Source organism: Lactuca serriola, chromosome 9, assembly GCF_051521515.1.
Source record: "Lactuca serriola cultivar US96UC23 chromosome 9, Lser_US96UC23_V15, whole genome shotgun sequence".
NCBI classification, from domain to species: Eukaryota; Viridiplantae; Streptophyta; class Magnoliopsida; order Asterales; family Asteraceae; genus Lactuca; species Lactuca serriola.
The window spans coordinates 137832457-137850327 of record NC_136416.1 but is presented as its reverse complement, the minus strand read 5'-3'; the positions used below and the strand labels follow the sequence as shown (position 1 = coordinate 137850327).

General features: G+C 35.8%; 1 pseudogene; it reads right to left on the bottom strand.

Annotated features, from left to right (window-relative positions):
• Positions 1 to 16452: 16452 nt before the first annotated feature.
• LOC145076122 (putative mitochondrial protein AtMg00300 pseudogene) lies at positions 16453 to 17001 on the bottom strand (annotated as a pseudogene).
• Positions 17002 to 17871: the final 870 nt, after the last annotated feature.

Sequence of the window (17871 nt, the reverse complement as noted above, 5' to 3'; positions counted from 1 at the left end):
AATACATTTTGTCAGAATTTATAGTTTTTATTCTCTTAGAATGCATTGAATTTTTTAATTTTTGAAACTTGATTATGTTTTCTTTGTGGATTTAGGTTTTGAAGAGGCTAACATTGATGTGGAGAAGGAAAGAAACATAGAGAACGAGAGTGTATTATACCAGAATGTGATATGCTACAATGTATAAAGTGTTGCTTAAAAATAATATTCTCTCAGAATAGATTAGTGTTTTTGTTAGATTTTGATGTTTTTATTTCTTTTTTCTTTCAAAATGTTGTTATTATTCAATGAATCGCAATCATACAATGTGATTATTTTGTATATTATTAGTTCAAGAATTGATTTTGTGTAGTCTTTTCAGAATGTATTTACTAGTTTATGGTTAGCATTCTGTCATTCTGGCAGAATGAAATCGAAAAATATATTTACTAGTTTATGGTTAACATTCTATCATTCTGACAAAATAAAATCGGATTTTTAATTTTGAATTAATTTAAAATATTCAGATTTTTAAAAATAAAGGAATTAATTATCTCTAAAAATCCAAAATTTTCCTTTTTTAATATAGGTTAATTGACTAAAATGTCCTTATGCTGAAATTTGTGTGATTATATGATACATGTTATCCTATTCTACTATCATAGACCCTCAGATCATGACATTTGATTATATTTCATCCAATGGTCCAGATCTATGCATTCTGGCACACAATAGTTACTAGAAATAAAATAACCTAACCCTATATATATATATATATATATATATATATATATATATATATATATATATATATATATATAGAGAGAGAGAGAGAGAGAAAAAAAGAGTTAGGATTATATATAACCATCAAATATTGTATGAATGTGTGACCAATTATAGACCAATCATTATATAAAGATATAATAATAACTTTGACAATAAATAATTATGGTAAATAAATGAATCAATTAATAAGCCATTAAGATAGGCATACTTGGATGAAACGTTATAAAAAAAAATAGATAATAAATAAATATATAGTGTACAAGGGAAATAGTCAAAGATAAACAAATTCTTATGAAAGCGTATAACCATTTTGAGTCATAAGTTGGTCACTCAGGGACAAACGTACAAATTTATAACATAAAAAGTTGTTAGTTTAACGATTTGTATATTCACTTTTAAAACATAGATCAAAGGTAAAATTAAATATCAAAAATTGACCAAATAAATGGGTATCACTATCACCATTTTGTTAGTTATCTTAAAATGATTATAAATTTTGCATTAAGCACCATTTTAATTGCAAAATCATTATTCGACAAAAAAACCTTCAAAAAACAGTAGATATAAGAAAAATCATATATTTTTTAAAACTAATTTGTTGATTTTACCCTCTAATAATTTACAAGTCCAATATGTCATCGTATAATTTCACCATATATATAATCATTTTATATATTTAAGATCATATATAGATGTATTTGTGTTTACTGAGTAAAAAAACAAAGCAATAATTTGTAGCTTTATGACCGAATTAAGTTTTATGTCCTCAATTATACAAATTTTTTAGAATGTTCATTCTTTAATATCTTCATTCCTCCAAAAAAAAAAGATTGAGTTCAAGTATGCTCAATCTTTTAGAATTTTAGTTCTTTCATAATGACCAATCCAGATTTGTGAAGTGTATAATTGGAAATGTAGTTTTTTTTTTGTATTATAATTTTTTTTCTTATTAAAAATATATAGTCTTGGTACCAAATGTTGTAACCTTTCTCTTTCTTGTTTATAAGAGAAAAATAAAAATTTTAATTGAATGATTTATTGGTTAACGTGAAAAGGTAAAGATAAAGACATGGAAAAACATCAAAAACAAATAAAATTTCTTCAAGAACAATTACAGATTCTTAAAGAATAGCAGTATATAGTATAAATATTGTGTTTATTCTTTAAGAATGATTATAGATTCTTAAAAAATATTAGTTGATATTATAAATTGTGCATATTCTTTAAGAATTATTATATATTCCTAAAGAATACAATATATAAGTTGGTGTATATTTCTTAAAAATATTGTAATATTTTTGTTTTATGTTATAAAAATTTGTTCTTTTATGTTATAAGAATAATTCTTTTTTTAATTATATATATTTTCTTAAAGAATTTTAATTGTAAAAAAATCTTAGAATGAAATCATATTCTTTAAGAATGAAATACTGAAAATATATGTTCATATATGTTTCGTTACGTCGTATTCTAAAAACATCTTTTATTTGAATCTATTAAATAAAATATAATATTTGATGTGATCTTTATTAATTAATTTGACTTAATTAGTTGCCTAATATATAAGTAATTTTTATTTCTCTCTCTTCATAAAATCTAATATTTTCCTTTATAATTAATTAAGTGTAATTATAGAGTAAATGTTAGTCCATTAGAACATGTATCCTAATATCATATCCTTTTATTTTTTTTTAATCTAAAGGCTAGAACTTAGTCACACATTCATACAATACTTCTGATTCATATTTAATTCTAACCATATATATATATATATATATATATATATATATATATATATATATATATATATATTCATATCTGGATAGAGATTTATTGTATCAATGTAGGAACCAATAGAAATTTAAGAATAATAATTAATAAAACTTATAATGATAAATATGTAATATTACATACAATATATATGGTATTTCCCCTAAATCGTGGATTAGGATCTCCATAAATAATTCCACCATTCACCTTCTATAACCCTAATCTGGCCGATTCCTATACCACCACCACCAGTCATCTCCATTATTATTTTTTTGTCAATCTTGTACACCAACGTCAATTTCAAGAAGGACACATCAGTTAATTATTTGAAGAAATGAATACCAAAATACTGAAGGTACTTTTTCTTATTCTTCTAAATAATATGAGTTGTTGGGGGATCGATCGTATCATGTGAAAGTATTATGTGACTGATCAAATGCTTCTTATTGTTGGATTAGTGTCTAAGTCCATAACTATTTTGATATGTACTTGACCCGATTGTGAGCATGGTCCTTTTAGGTTGCCTTCACCAAAACAACTTGATAGGATTATTTATGGAGAAAGAGTTTAATTATGATTTATTAATATATTATGTGAATAATATATTAAAAGAGAAATCATATTATTTAATTAATATTAGTCAAGAATTAATTTTGTGGCTAAAAGAGATTAATTAAACTTGGGGGACTAATATTATAATTATAAGATAATTGCATTGTGGGCTATGGATTCCTATTGGAAAGAGGATTGGACGAAATGCATGGGAAGCCCATATGGATTTCGTCCAAGGGCTTTCTAAAGGGACTTCATGAGTTGCTTAAGGCCTAAGCAGAGAATTAGGGTTTCCCCTGAAAACCCTAGCAGCCCACACAAGTATAAAATGAACCCTAGGGCACCCAAAAACGTGGCTAAGCATTCCTTGGAGTTTCTTGGACGTTTTTGGTGCCTCCTTCTCGTCTCATAAGTCGTCCTCTTGCTCTTGGTGTTTGTGAGCCATTAGAGGTGTGACACTTATGACACTAAGCTTTCAGAAGTGAATTACAAGAAGGAATAGATTGTTATTGCTACATAACAATCAAACGTAAGATCTAAACCCTAATTCATATGTTAAATCATTTATTGTATGCTAGATCTAGGGTTTATGGTTTTGGATGATTATTGCATGTTCATTAGACAAATTAGATTCAAAGCTTTAGGGTTTGCATGTACATCATAAGATTGATGTAGTGCTCAAAACCCATCACTTACATCCACTAATGATTTATTTATTGTTTTTATATTTTTTATCATACATTCATTTTCGGTGGTTACTTTATTGTTTACCTTTTTAACTTTTTTATTATTTACGAAAATAGGCTATAAGTCTTTGTGAATTGTTTATTGTTTGGTAAAGTACGAATGTTGTTTAAAAGGATTTCATCTTATGAAGTATCAATTCAAAAGTTATCTAGTTCAATCGCAAGTTGTGTTTAATTATGATCGGATAATACTTGTATTTACACCAACCTTCACAAAGAGAATTGTTGTGATTCAACATTGTACTCTTAATTTTTTTTTCATTTTTTTATTTCAATAAACATAAATTATTTTTGAGTTTAACATAAATCTAAAGCATGTTCAGTTTTGATTATTGCAATATTCAATTTCACAAGTTTATCGTTTCATTTTCATTTTTATAACTTTGATTAAATAGTATTGGTTTTGACATTTAATTAAGTGACTTTAGAATTTTAATTCGATTTTAGGCTTTGATTAAGAAATATTCATTCTAACATTATTACATTCTAATAGAATTTCATTCTCATTGTAATACTTTTTACAATCTTTCACAATTTTAGGGTTCAATAGCAGCATTCTTTCAGAATCGCAGGTTTATCTTATAAAAGCAGCAATATTCAAGGAGAAATCTAGCATAATGCATTCTCAAATTTTATATTTGTTTTGTACCGTCAATAATTGCATATTTCATTTTCTTAAGAGTGATTGATATCATTCAGAGAATGAATGAAATTTAGTTTTATACTTTAAGAATATATTTGTATTTTTCATGTTTGTTGTAATTAATTTAAGAACATGCATTGTTTTTTGCAAGAATGAATATTTTGTTTGCCTTTTTATCAATTTCCTAACCTTCTTCCTTCAGTATAAAAAATAAATGAATCAAATTCTTAAAGAATAAATTAAGATGTCATTCTAAAAGAATAAATAAATTTTTTGAAAACCACATTGTTTGGAGACTACATCGACTCAATTTATCATTATTAGATTAAACATTAAAGTTTTACATATATATATATATATATATATATATATATAGTGGGTAAACGGACAATATATTGTGCCGCAACCCCTTTTTTGATAGCAAAACTAATTTTTTGAAAACCACATTGTTTGGAAGTAAAGCGGATAACTAGCAAAACCAAAAGCACACAAGACACAATATTTATGTGGTTCGGTCAAGATGACCTACATCGATGGGCAGGAGGGGAATATTCTTTATTTCAGAGCTCTCAACACAGAGGTTACAAGTACAATTACATAGAGATTCGCCTATCACTCTAGAATTCAAGATACTAAATGACCTAACATGCATCCCTATTTATACTTGAGGGATCAGACCTAAAACCCTAATGGCCAAGTCCATTGTCCCATAGGCCCATGAAGGGTGTTAACCAATCACAATCTGCCATGCAACATCTTCTGGAACATTCTTGAGCATTATCATCTTCTAGGCATACTTGGATCAACATGGCACAACAAAGGAATTAATATGGCGCATCATGTACCAAGATGGTTCATGATGGCGCAATAGCTTTTTCATGGCGCAACAGCAACCCTTGTTGGTGCAACAGGGATCTAAATGGCGCAAGAGCATCAAATATGGTGCACAACATCAATCTTGGAGCATCAACATCACCATGAGCAACAGGCACATGCATGGCTCAACAAGGCCATGCATGGATCAACATGAAAACAAGATGGCTCAAGAGGAGAACAAGATGGCGCAAGAGCATCCCTCTCGACCCATCTCTTCATCATATGGCGCAACAAGGACCCCTTGTTGCTCTATATCCCTTCCAAGTGCTCCAAACCTCTTCCAAGTGCTCCAAACTCCTTCCAGGTACTCCAAACCCCCTTGAAAACGATCCGTTCCTTTGGCACTTGATCACTTCCTTTATCTGATGACCCATTCCTCTCTTAGAAGATTCATTCCTTTGTCACATGCTCCATGAACCCCAAGTGCTCCATTGAGGTCCAAGTGCTCTAAATGCTTCATAAACATGATCCAAATGCTCGAGTCACATTTAATAATCTCCACGTTGACTTGAGAATCCTCTGAACTCCACCTCGAACAAGAACTTCCTCTCCCTTCCTGTCATTCATCCGCGAAGGGACCTACCTCTTGCGAACATCAACCAAGTCCAAGCAAAGCTTGAACTTCTCTGTGGGCAATGACTTTGTCAACATATCTGTTGGGTTAACCTTGGTATCAATCTTCAATATTGAAAACTTGTCTCCTTCCAAAATATCCCAAATAAAATTCAACCTGACATCAATGTGCTTCGTCTTCTAATGATACACAGGATTCTTTACAAGACTCAAAGCACTTTGACTGTCACAATACAAGACAAGTTTCTCCACCTTCTGACCAAGACTCTGAATAAGCCCTTGCAACCATATCTCATCCTTTATTCCTTCCGTCATGTACATGTACTTGGGTTCGTTTGTAGACAAATCAACGGTATCTTGTAACGTTGACTTCCAACTGATGGAACATCCGGATAAATTGAATATGTAGCACATCCGCGACCTACGCTTCAACAAGTCACCACCATAATCAGAGTCAGCATATCCCACCAAGTCACTCTTCGTATTTGCTCCATACACCAGGCAAACATCCGTCGTTCCCTTCAAGTATCGCATGATCCACTTTACAGTTTCCCAATGAGTCTTCCCTAGATTACTCATAAACCTACTAACCACAGTAACTACATGATCCAAATCAGGTCTAGTACAAACCATAGCATACATGAGACTTCCAATAGCACTAGAGTATGGAACTTTGCTCATGTACTTCCTTTGTTCATTAGTAGTGGGTATAGTGCTTGGACCAAGTTTAAAGTGAGCCTCCAAAGGAGTTCCAACTGGCTTGGACTGATCACAATTGAAGGATTGCAGAACTTTCTCAATGTACTTCTGTTGAGAAATGCACAACCTCCCTGCTTTTCTATCCCTTTGTATCTCCATCCCCAATATCTTCTTTGTTGCTCCCAAATGCTTCATCTCAAACTCATTCTTTAGGGTTGCTTTCAAGTCATTTATTCCAGCCATATCTTTGGCTGCGATGAGCATATCATCAACATATAGCAACAAATATATGTAGGAATCTGGTGACAATTCCTTTAAGTAAACACAATTGTCAAACTGGTTCCGAGTGTAGCCATTTGAGATCATGAATTAATAAAATCCCTTGTACCATTGTCGTGGAGACTGCTTCAAATCATACAAGGATTTCTTCAGCAAACATACATGGTCCTTCTTAGCATCAAGGAACCCTTCTGGCTGGGACATATAAATCTTATCTTCTAAATTTCCATGAAGAAATGCAGTTTTCACATCAAGTTGTTCAAGCTCCAGATCAAATGCACTCAACATGGCCAAAAGAACTCGAATTGTCTTGTGCTTCACGGCTGGTGAGAACACATTGTGATAATCAATTGCTTCTTTCTGAGAGAACCCTTTTGCCACCAACCTTGCCTTGAACCTAGCAGGTTCAACTCCTGGTATCCCTTCCTTCTTCTTAAAGATCCACTTGCATCCCACTGGCTTTGCTCCCTTTGGTAATGGAACAAGATCCCATGTTTCATTATTCTCTAACGATTTCATTTCTTCATTTATGGCCATCAACCAGTCATTTGCTTCTTTACTCACCACAACCTCTTTATACGATTGAGGCTCCTGGGTGTCAATGTCTTCTCCAGTTGCTAAGGCAAAAGGAATGGAGTCAAGCGATGGGTTTTGAGCATTCTAACACTTCCTAAGTGTACATGCAACCCTAATAACCTTGGATCTATGTTTGTCTAATAATCATGCAAAGTTGAATTCCAAGGTTATATTCCTATCTAGCATACACGGGGAACAATTTTTAACTTGAATGGAAGATAGAAGAACATACCTTGTTCTTGCTTATGATCCTTGAAACCTTGTGAGCCTAGCACCCCAAGTGTGATGCCTCAAATGCTTCACACAACACCAAATGCTTTTGGAATGAGTTTAGAGAGAATACACACTTCTAAAATCGGCCTAGCCCTCTTGTTTCTTATGTGTAGCCGATTTTGGTGGAGAATATGTTCTTTATATAGTGTTGACACATCTAGGGTTACACCATGTAAACCCTAATGTGTCATGACTCTTCATTTTCATGACCCATGGGTTTGTAACTCCCATGGAGCATCCTATGGGTGGAAACCAACTTAATAATCCATGGAGCCTCTTAGCCCACTATACAAGTTATGGATGATTTACATAATCAACCCATATATTTAATTAGTTATCTTTTGATCACTTAATTAATTCTAAATTAATTCTTGATCAAACTAATTAAATAATATTATTAATATATTAAAACTTATAATATATTAATAATCCACAAGTGTTATTTCTCTCATTTAGTCTATCCAATTGCATGGTGCCATGCAACCCAAATGGACCATGTCGGGTCGGGTCAAGTACATACCAGAAATAGTTATGGACTTAGACACCTTATCCAACAGTCTCCCACTTGGACAAGTCTAATAACTATAACTGTAATACTTTAGGAACCGAACGGCAATCGTAGCTCTTTCAAGGTCTCTCGGAACTGAGAAGATGATGATACGCCATTTAAGATAAGTGATCATATAATCCTCTGTTCTAGATATCAGTCGGACAAATACATGGAACAATGTCTTACTTATTGTCCAGCAGTTTGTTTCCCGATTTCTGATTTGTTTGACAAAGAACTTAATTGAACACATCAACTTAGTTCTGACCGGGCCGGTACATAGGTCAAAACAAAATCATCAAGGGGCCCAGATATCGGCTGCTAATCCAAGAAGGAACAAATAAACTTTGACTCATATGTTTTTTCTACCACTCATTGAATTATACACAAGAGCACGTTTTATAACATCGAGTTACCAATGCGTTTTCGTACAATCAATGCATAACCAACTCATAAGTAACAAATCATATCTCTAGGTTTGAAGACTTATATGATATTACCATCTCACGATCACTCGAGATAAATTCCATGAAGTGATTCCAGTGAGCGTGGGTTGATTCCAATGCTCAGAACTTATGAGCACTCATGATTGTTGTAGCCATGTCCAACACCTTAGACCTCTGCAACCAATCATGACAGTCTTGATTCATACCTACTTCCGACATATGACCGACTGTAGAGGTTCGAATAATATGATATACCAAACATAATTATTCTGGAAGTCAAAACATGCAAAAGAAATATAGTAAATGATCGAAAAGAGATAGCAACACTTTCCTCATAAATAAAACACCTTTTATTCATCATCTAATGTCAATTACATTTTACAAATTTCAAGGTTATCTAACTACTAAATCTAATATCATCCTTCATCCCTATGCTCCGAGCATGCTGGAGATGCTTAACCCGAGTCAGTCCCTTCGTGAGGGGATCTGCTGGATTCTCATCTAATGATACCCTCTTTGCCACGAGGAGTCCTTCTTCTATTCGATGTCTGATGAAATGGTATTTTCTTTCGATGTGTCTGGATCTCCCGTGATCCCTTGGTTCCTTGGCTAAGGCAATAGCACTTTCACTATCATAGAAAATTTCCATTGGCTCCTTAACAACTGGTACAACTCCAAGGTCTCCAATGAAGTTCTTCAGCCATATCGCCTCCTTTGCTGCCTCGCTAGCTGCTATATACTCTGATTCACAAGTTGAATCAGCCATTATCTATTGCTTGGAACTCTTCCAAGAAGTTGCTCCTCCGTTTAGGGTAAAGACCCAGCCTGACTGAGAGCGAAAATTATCCCTATCAGTCTAAAAGCTAGCATCACTATACCCTACAACTCTCAAGTCATCACTCCCAACTAGGGTAAGAACCCAGTCCTTAGTACTCCTTAGGTACTTGAGGATATTCTTTACCATAGTCCAGTGTGCCTTGCCAGGGTTCCCCTGATACCTGCTAACCATGCTCAAGGCAAAGGCTACATCAGGTCGAGTACACGTCATAGCATACATGATCAATCCTACAGCCGAAGCATAAGGTATTCAACTCATTTTTGCTATCTCAGCCTCAGTACTAGGGCTTTGTGTCTTACTCAATCTGGCGTTACTCTGGATGGGTAACTCTCCTTTCTTGGAGTCCTGCATGCTGAATCTCTTTAGCACCTTATCCAAGTAGGTACTCTGACTAAGTACAATTAGTCTTTTACTCCGGTCTCTCAAGATCCTTATCCCTAGAATATAGGCAGCTTCTCCTAGGTCCTTCATAGAGAAACACTTCCCAAGCCAAGACTTAACTTCCTACAGGGTTGGGATGTCATTTCTTATGAGTAGTATGTCATCCACATACAATACCAAAAAACTAACTATACTCCCACTAGCCTTGACATATACACAAGATTCATCTTCACTCCTGGAAAAGCCAAATTCCTTGACTTTCTCATCAAAGCAAAGATTCCATCTACGAGGTGCTTGCTTTAACCCATAAATGGATTTCTCAAGCTTACACACTCTATTAGGGTACTCTGTGTTGACAAAACCCTATGGCCGACTCATGTAAACATCCTCAGCCAACTTTCCATTAAGGAAAGCGATTTTGACATCCATTTGCCATATTTCATAGTCATGAAATGCGGCTACAGCTAACAGAAACCTAATAGACTTAATCTTGGACACTAGAGAAAAAGTCTCATCATAATTAACTCCCGGAGTTTGTGAGAAACCCTTTGCAACCAGTCGTGCCTTATAAGTGTGTACATTATCATCCATGTCGGTCTTCTTCTTGAAGATCCATTTGCACCCTACAGTCTTACGACCTTGTACATTATCAACCAAGTTCCAAACTTGATTGTCATACATGGACTGTATCTCGCTGTCCATTGCCTCTTTCCACTTGGCTGACTCAGGGCCTGCCATGGCTTCCGCGTAACTGTTCGGTTCATCCAGACCTATCAGTGTCTCATCACTGATAAGTGTATCACCTTCTGTAGTAATATGGAATCCATAGTAATGCTCAGGTGCATTCCTAATCCTTGTGCAACGCCTCAGAGGTATAGACTTGTCAATTGGCTCAACAGGAGTTTCCTCCTCAAGTTGAGTGCTAGGATTTGAAGTTCCTTCACCGCTTGACTCTTGAATTTCTTCAAGGTCAACTTGCTTCCCACTATTTCCTTGGCTTATGAACTCTCTCTCTCTCTCTCTCTCTCTCTCTCTCTCTCTCTCTCTCGAAAGAACGCCCTCCTAGCTACAAAGACCACATTTTCACTAGGTCTGTAGAAAAGGTAACCAAAGGATTGTTGTAGGTAGCCGATGAAAATACACCTCTCGCTTCGAGGTTCGAGCTTATCATGAGTCTCGCGTCTCACGAAAGCCTCGCAACCCCAAATCTTGTTGTGGTCTAGTTTGGGTGCTTTACCAGTCCACATCTCATGAGGAGTTTTGGCAACTTTCTTTGTAGGGACCAGATTAAGGATATGGGCAGCAGTCTCTAAGGCATACCCCAAAATGAGATTGGTAGCGAAGCTCGACTCATCATGGAATGAACCATGTCCAACAAGGTCCGATTACGCCTCAGCCACACCATTCAACTGCGGTGTCCTGGGAGGTGTCAGTTGTGAGACAATCCCACATTCCCTGAGATAGTCGAGGAACTTTGAACTAAGATACTCACCACCTCGATTGGATCGAAGCATCTTAATGTTCCTGCCCAATTGATTCTCGACTTCCTGTTTAAACTCTTTAAACCTTTCGAAAGTCTTTGACTTATGCTTGATTAAGTAGACATATCCATATCTACTGTAATCATCAGTAAAAGTCAAATAATAACGATTAGCATCCCTTGTGGCATGTTTGAAGGGCCCACACACATCCGTGTGTACAAGATCCAATAAACCTTCACCCCTCTCACAAGAACCTGTGAAGGGTGACTTTGTCATTTTTCCAAGTAAGCATGATTCGCAACTATCATCTGACCTTAGGTCAAATGACTCCAAGACTCCATCCTTTTGGAGTTGGCCTATGCGTTTCTTGCTTATATGTCCAAGACGACAGTGCTATAATGATGCTTTATCCAAGTTATTATCATTAACAGAATCAATACACAATACATTATTTCCTAAGTTATAAACCACAGATACAGTTTCATACACACCATCACAAGGTAATGCTTTAAATAAAGAACATTATTAATGAAAGCATTAGTCGAACCAACTTCATTATCAAATGAAAAGGTGAAACCTTGTTTATACAATGCATGAAAGTAAATAATGTTTCTTGCCATTTCTGGCAAATAACAACATTTATTCAAATCTAAACTAAACCCACTACTTAGTGATAAAGTATAAACTCCAATCTTGGTAACAGGTACAACTTTCCTATTCCCATGATTAAGTTTATTCTTCCTTGCTCCACATTCTCACTTCTTCTTAGTCTTTGCAAATCAGAACAGATATGAATACCACAACCGGTATCAAGGACCCAAGAGTTAGAATGGGGTGAGTTATTAGATAAGATAGTTTAAATACCTGCATGGTTGGGTTTAACTTTCCCATCCTTCACATCTTACTGGTACTTTGGGCAGTTCCGCTTCCAATGTGATTTTTCATGGCAATAGAAGCATTCAGCCTCTTTTGGGTCAGAAGAAGGAATGACGAAACCTTTCTTGGTTCCACTTGAAGAAGATCCATCAAGGGTCCTAGCCTTGGTACCCTTCGAAGAGCTCTTCCTCTTCTTCCCTCGACTTTTCCCGATTGCCAAAACCGGGGTGGAGTTTGGAGTAGGAGTGTTAACAACCGACTTCCCCTTAAGACCTGTTTCTGCGGTCTTGAGAAGTCCCTGAAGTTTGCTGAGTGTAACCTCTTCCTTATTCATGTGATATGTCATGCGGAATTGATCATAGCATGATGGTAAGGAGTGAAAAATGATATCTATTGCAAGCTCCTCAGGGAAGTTCACATTAAGCTTCAGCAACCGATCCACATACCTTTGCATTTTCTACATGTGGCTCGTGACGGACTCTCCGTCCTTCATCATGGTTGTTATCATGGAGCAGATGATTTCATATCTCTCTTGTCGTGCACTTTGATGGTATCTTTCCATCAGATCTTGGTGCATTTCAAAAGGGTACAAGTCCTCATAGGACTTTTGGAGTTCTGCTGTCATTGTGGCCAACATGATGCATGCCACTTTGGTAGCATCCCTTTCATGTGCCAGGAAGTCAGCGATCTCCTGGGGAGTTGCAGTGGTCTCATCAATCTCCTTAAACTCCTTATCAAGGACGTATTCTTTGTCCTCGTAGCGGGTATTTATCCTAATGTTTCTGATCCATTCATTGAAGTTGGATCCATCAAAAGTGACTTTCCCACATAAGTTCATAAGGGTAAAGGAGCCATTAGGATTAGAGCCAGAAGCAGCATTGTTGGAAGACATCTGAAAGAAAAGGACAAGATTAGTTTAGATATAAGAGAGTCCTTAATAAAACACCCAAATGTAATATTAAGGCTAGGATCCAATCACAATATATTATAACTTAGAAGAGGTATGCCGTAATCCAAGCTATAACATATTTGAAAGGTAGGTGAATGACAATTCACTAATTTCCACCATGAAAAACGAAATATCAAATATTAGGTTTTTGATTGGTTTTTAGAAATTCCTAGATTCTTTTGAGATTCAATGAACTTTTCAAAGGCATGTTTCAATCTCGAGTGTGCCCTCCAAGTTTTGTGATTGGGATACTGAGGATCACAAAACAAGGTGTGAAGTAACCATGCAAATCACTTGGTACCCTTAAAGTTTATCACTCAACCGATGTGTCGGTAAACCACACACGCTCCACCGATACTATGATAAACCTTAAGTAACACTTTACCTACCTTGTTAAGTCCAAGTTAGTGTGCCGGTTAACCACGCACGCTCCACCAACGACTTAAACAAAGTGTAAAGTGTAATTTCATGGATTAGCACCTTATTCACATTTTTCCTAAAGTAACTAAGATTGGAAATTTAATAAAACATTTAGGTACTTTATAATATTCATCATACTTTTAATGAGAATTTATAAGTCCTTGTCCTACCCGTTCGGCTAACGACCCTCCACCGATCAAGGAAGCGGTGGGTGAGAGTGGACACCCATTAAGTTGCCATTTTATAGGCAACAACCTTATACCCCCCTTATAGACCGGCTTCGTGAATAAGGCGTACTAGTGGTAAGACGACTTGATCTTATACATACATACATATATATATATATATATATATATATATTATTAAGTTATAATATTATAAAGTATAAGGGTTGAATTTTAACTTTTAAAATTCTAAGGGTTGGAAGTAAGTTTTAATCAAGACTTTACTTGTTCCAAAACTTGAGGGCAAGTTTTGTAAACTTTCAAAACTTTTCATTTCTTATAACTTATGAATTTAATTGAGTAATAAAAATGAAGACTCTTCATTTTTATAACTCTAGTGTTATTTAATGGCTTTAATAAAAGTGTGACTTTTGGTTTTTCCATAACTTGAGGACAAGTTATGGACTCCATTAAAACACTTTATGATCATGAATTAAACTACCATGAAGGTTACAAGCAATTCCTATGATCATATAATCTTCATAAGTTCAAGAACATGAATATGAACATTTCAAGAATCAAAAATTACACTTCAAACTTTGTAATTTTGATAATTGCCATTGCAAATGGATTAGCATAAACATTACACAAGCTAAAACAAGTTTTCAAGTACCAAAACAGTTTAGGGTAATGTTTCTAGTCCATTTCCAACAACAAAAATCGAATTTCTGAAGACTGCAGCCTCTACTCGTCGAGTGCGAGAACAGACTCGACTAGTAGCTTGCATTTGTTCATGGACTCGTCGAGTCCCCCCATGGACTCGGCGAGTTCATACGAGCAGAAAACAGAAAAATGATTTTTTTCAACAGTTTGCACAAAAAATCAACAAACAAGCCTAGGCTCTGATACCACTGATGGGTTTTGAGCATTCTAACACTTCCTAAGTGTACATGCACCCCTAATAACCTTGGATCTATGTTTGTCTAATAATCATGCAAAGTTGAATTCCAAGGTTATATTCCTATCTAGCATACATGGGGAACAATTTTTAACTTGAATGGAAGATAGAATAACATACCTTGTTGTTGCTTATGATCCTTGAAACCTTGTGAGCCTAGCACCCTAAGTGTGATGCCTCAAATGCTTCACACAACACCAAATGCTTTTGGAATGACTTTAGAGAGAATACACACTTGTAAAATCGGCCTAGCCCTCTTGTTTCTTATGTGTAGCCGATTTTGGTGGAGAATATGTTCTTTATATAGTGTTGACACATCTAGGGTTACACCATGTAAACCCTAATGTGTCATGACTCTTCATTTTCATGAACCATGGGTTTGTAACTCGCATGGAGCATCCATGGAGCATCCTATGGGTGGAACCAACTTGATAATCCATGGAGCCTCTTAGCCCACTATACAAGTTATGGATGATTTACATAATCAACCCATATATTTAATTAGTTATCTTTTGATCACTTAATTAATTTTAAATTAATTCTTGATCAAACTAATTAAATAATATTATTAATATATTAGAACTTATAATATATTAATAATCCACAAGTGTTATTTCTCTCATTTAGTCTATGTAATTGCATGGTGCCATGCAACCCAAATGGACCATGTCGGGTCGGGTCAAGTACATACCAGAAATAGTTATGGACTTAGACACCTTATCCAACATCAAGTTCACCTGAATTTACAAATCCCACATATATGTCAGGTTGTCGAATAACCCTATTCATTCTTTTCCTTGCTATAGATTCAGACCCATCCTCTTTCCCAGCATCAGCACCACTGGACGAAGATCCCATGTGTTGCTCTTGGATTTCATCTTGTCCAGGTTGTTCACTGCCGCCTTGCTCTTTGTCACTTATCACAACTCTTTCTGGAGTTTGAGATGCAAACTTCATTTTCTGGCTAGCACCCTGATCTTTCTTCCCTACTTGACTTGTTTCAACTCCTCCTTGGTTACCCATGGCAAATTCATCAAAGGTCACATCTTTGCTCATGATAAATTTAGGAGTTCTTCCTTATTCTATACACCACAGTCGATAACCTTTTACTCCTATCACATATCCTAGAAATATGCACTTCATTGCCCTTGGCTCAAGTTTACCATCATTCACATGATCATATGTTGGGCATCTAAATATACGTAAACCATAATAGTCAGAGGGTTTCCCGGACCATACCTCTTGAGGAGTCTTCAAGTCTATTGCAGTTGATGGTGATCTATTCACCAGATAGCATGCAGTGTTAACTGCTTCCGCCTAGAATTGCTTGGATAAGTTAGCATTATCCACATCCACCTTGCACGTTGTATGAGTGTTTGGTTCATATGTTCTGCCACTCCATTTTGATGTGGTGTGTACAGTGCAGTGCGGTGCCTCACTATACCTTCTGCCTTGTAGAAATTATCAAATGGAGCATTATCGAATTCCAACCTATTGTCAGTCCTCAAAGTCTTGACCTGTTTTCCAGTCGTTTTCTCAACCATGGTCTACCAATCCTTGAACTTCCCAAACACCTCATCCTTCTTCTTCATAAAGTACAACCAAACCTTCCTAGAATAGTCATCATTGAACGTCACGAATTATAAGCATCCACAGTGAGACTTCACTAGTGCAGGACCCCACAGATCTGAATGAACATACTCCAAGATTTCCTTGCTTGTGTGTTGACCGGTACCGAACTTCACTTTGCTATGCTTTCCCTTGACACAAGATTCACAAAACTTTATCTTTCCAGTAACCTCTCCACCAAGCAGTCCTTGTTTACTTAGAACTAACATGCCCTTCTCACTCATGTGCCCCAACCTACAATGCCACAACTCTGTCTTGTCATCGGCTTCATTCAAGGATTGGAAGATAGCCACCATTCCCATAACCATACTGCCTTCTAGGATATAGATCCCTCCATGATTCATCTTCCCTTTCATTATAACCAGAGAGCCTTTAGTAACTTTGACCTAGTCACCTTCACCATCGTACCTCATCCCATTCTTAGCCAATGTGCCAAGAGAAATTAGATTCTTCCGAAGTTCTGGAACGTACCAGCAATCTAACTTCCTGACCATGCCATCATGCATCTTGATCTGCACTGTGTCACTACCTTTGATACTGCTCGCCCAATCATCACCCATATTGAATGCATCATCCTACTCTTTGAAGGAGTCGAACCAGTCACGATTATACGTCATGTGATAGGGTACTCAAAAATCCAAGACGTAAGCATTAGCAGAACTTGATGTACACACAGTCAATACATCACCATCGTCCCCTTCATCTGAACTTTCCTGAACCACAACAACAGTGTTATTGCTGCTTCATTCACTCTTGGACTTCCCATTCTTCAGTTGTGGAGAATTTCACTTGAAGTGCTCCTTATCCTTATAGTTATAACATTTCATGTTTAATGAACCTTTAGAATTCGATTTTGAACATGATCTCCCTCTTTTTCCCTTTTCTTTTCTTCTGTCCTCGCACTCCCTGCAAACAAACCGGAACTTGACACCTCCTCTCCACCTGAAACTTTTCTTTTCAGTTCCTTGGACATCAGAAAGTCCTTCACACCATTCACAGTGATCATTGTGATGGGTTTTGAGCATTCTAACACTTCCTAAGTGTACATACAACCCTAATAACCTTGAATCTATGTTTTCTCTATATACATGCAAATTTCTTTTTCAAGGTTATTTCCTAAGTAGCATGGCATGGGGATTACATAAAACATAAAAACTAGTAGAAATACATACCTTATTGTTGCTTGGATTCCTTCAAGACTTTGTGAGCCTAGCACCCCAAATGTTGTGCCTCAAATGCTTCACACAACACCACAAAACTTGGAATAACTTGAGAGAATACTTCTTGCACTCAAAATCGGTTATGCCCTCTCTAGTAACACTCTAGTGCCCGATTTTCCTAGCCATGGGGTCCCTTTTATAGTGGTGTCACAATTAGGGTTTCATCATGAAGACTCATAATTGTCATGACTCTTCCATTCTCATGACCCA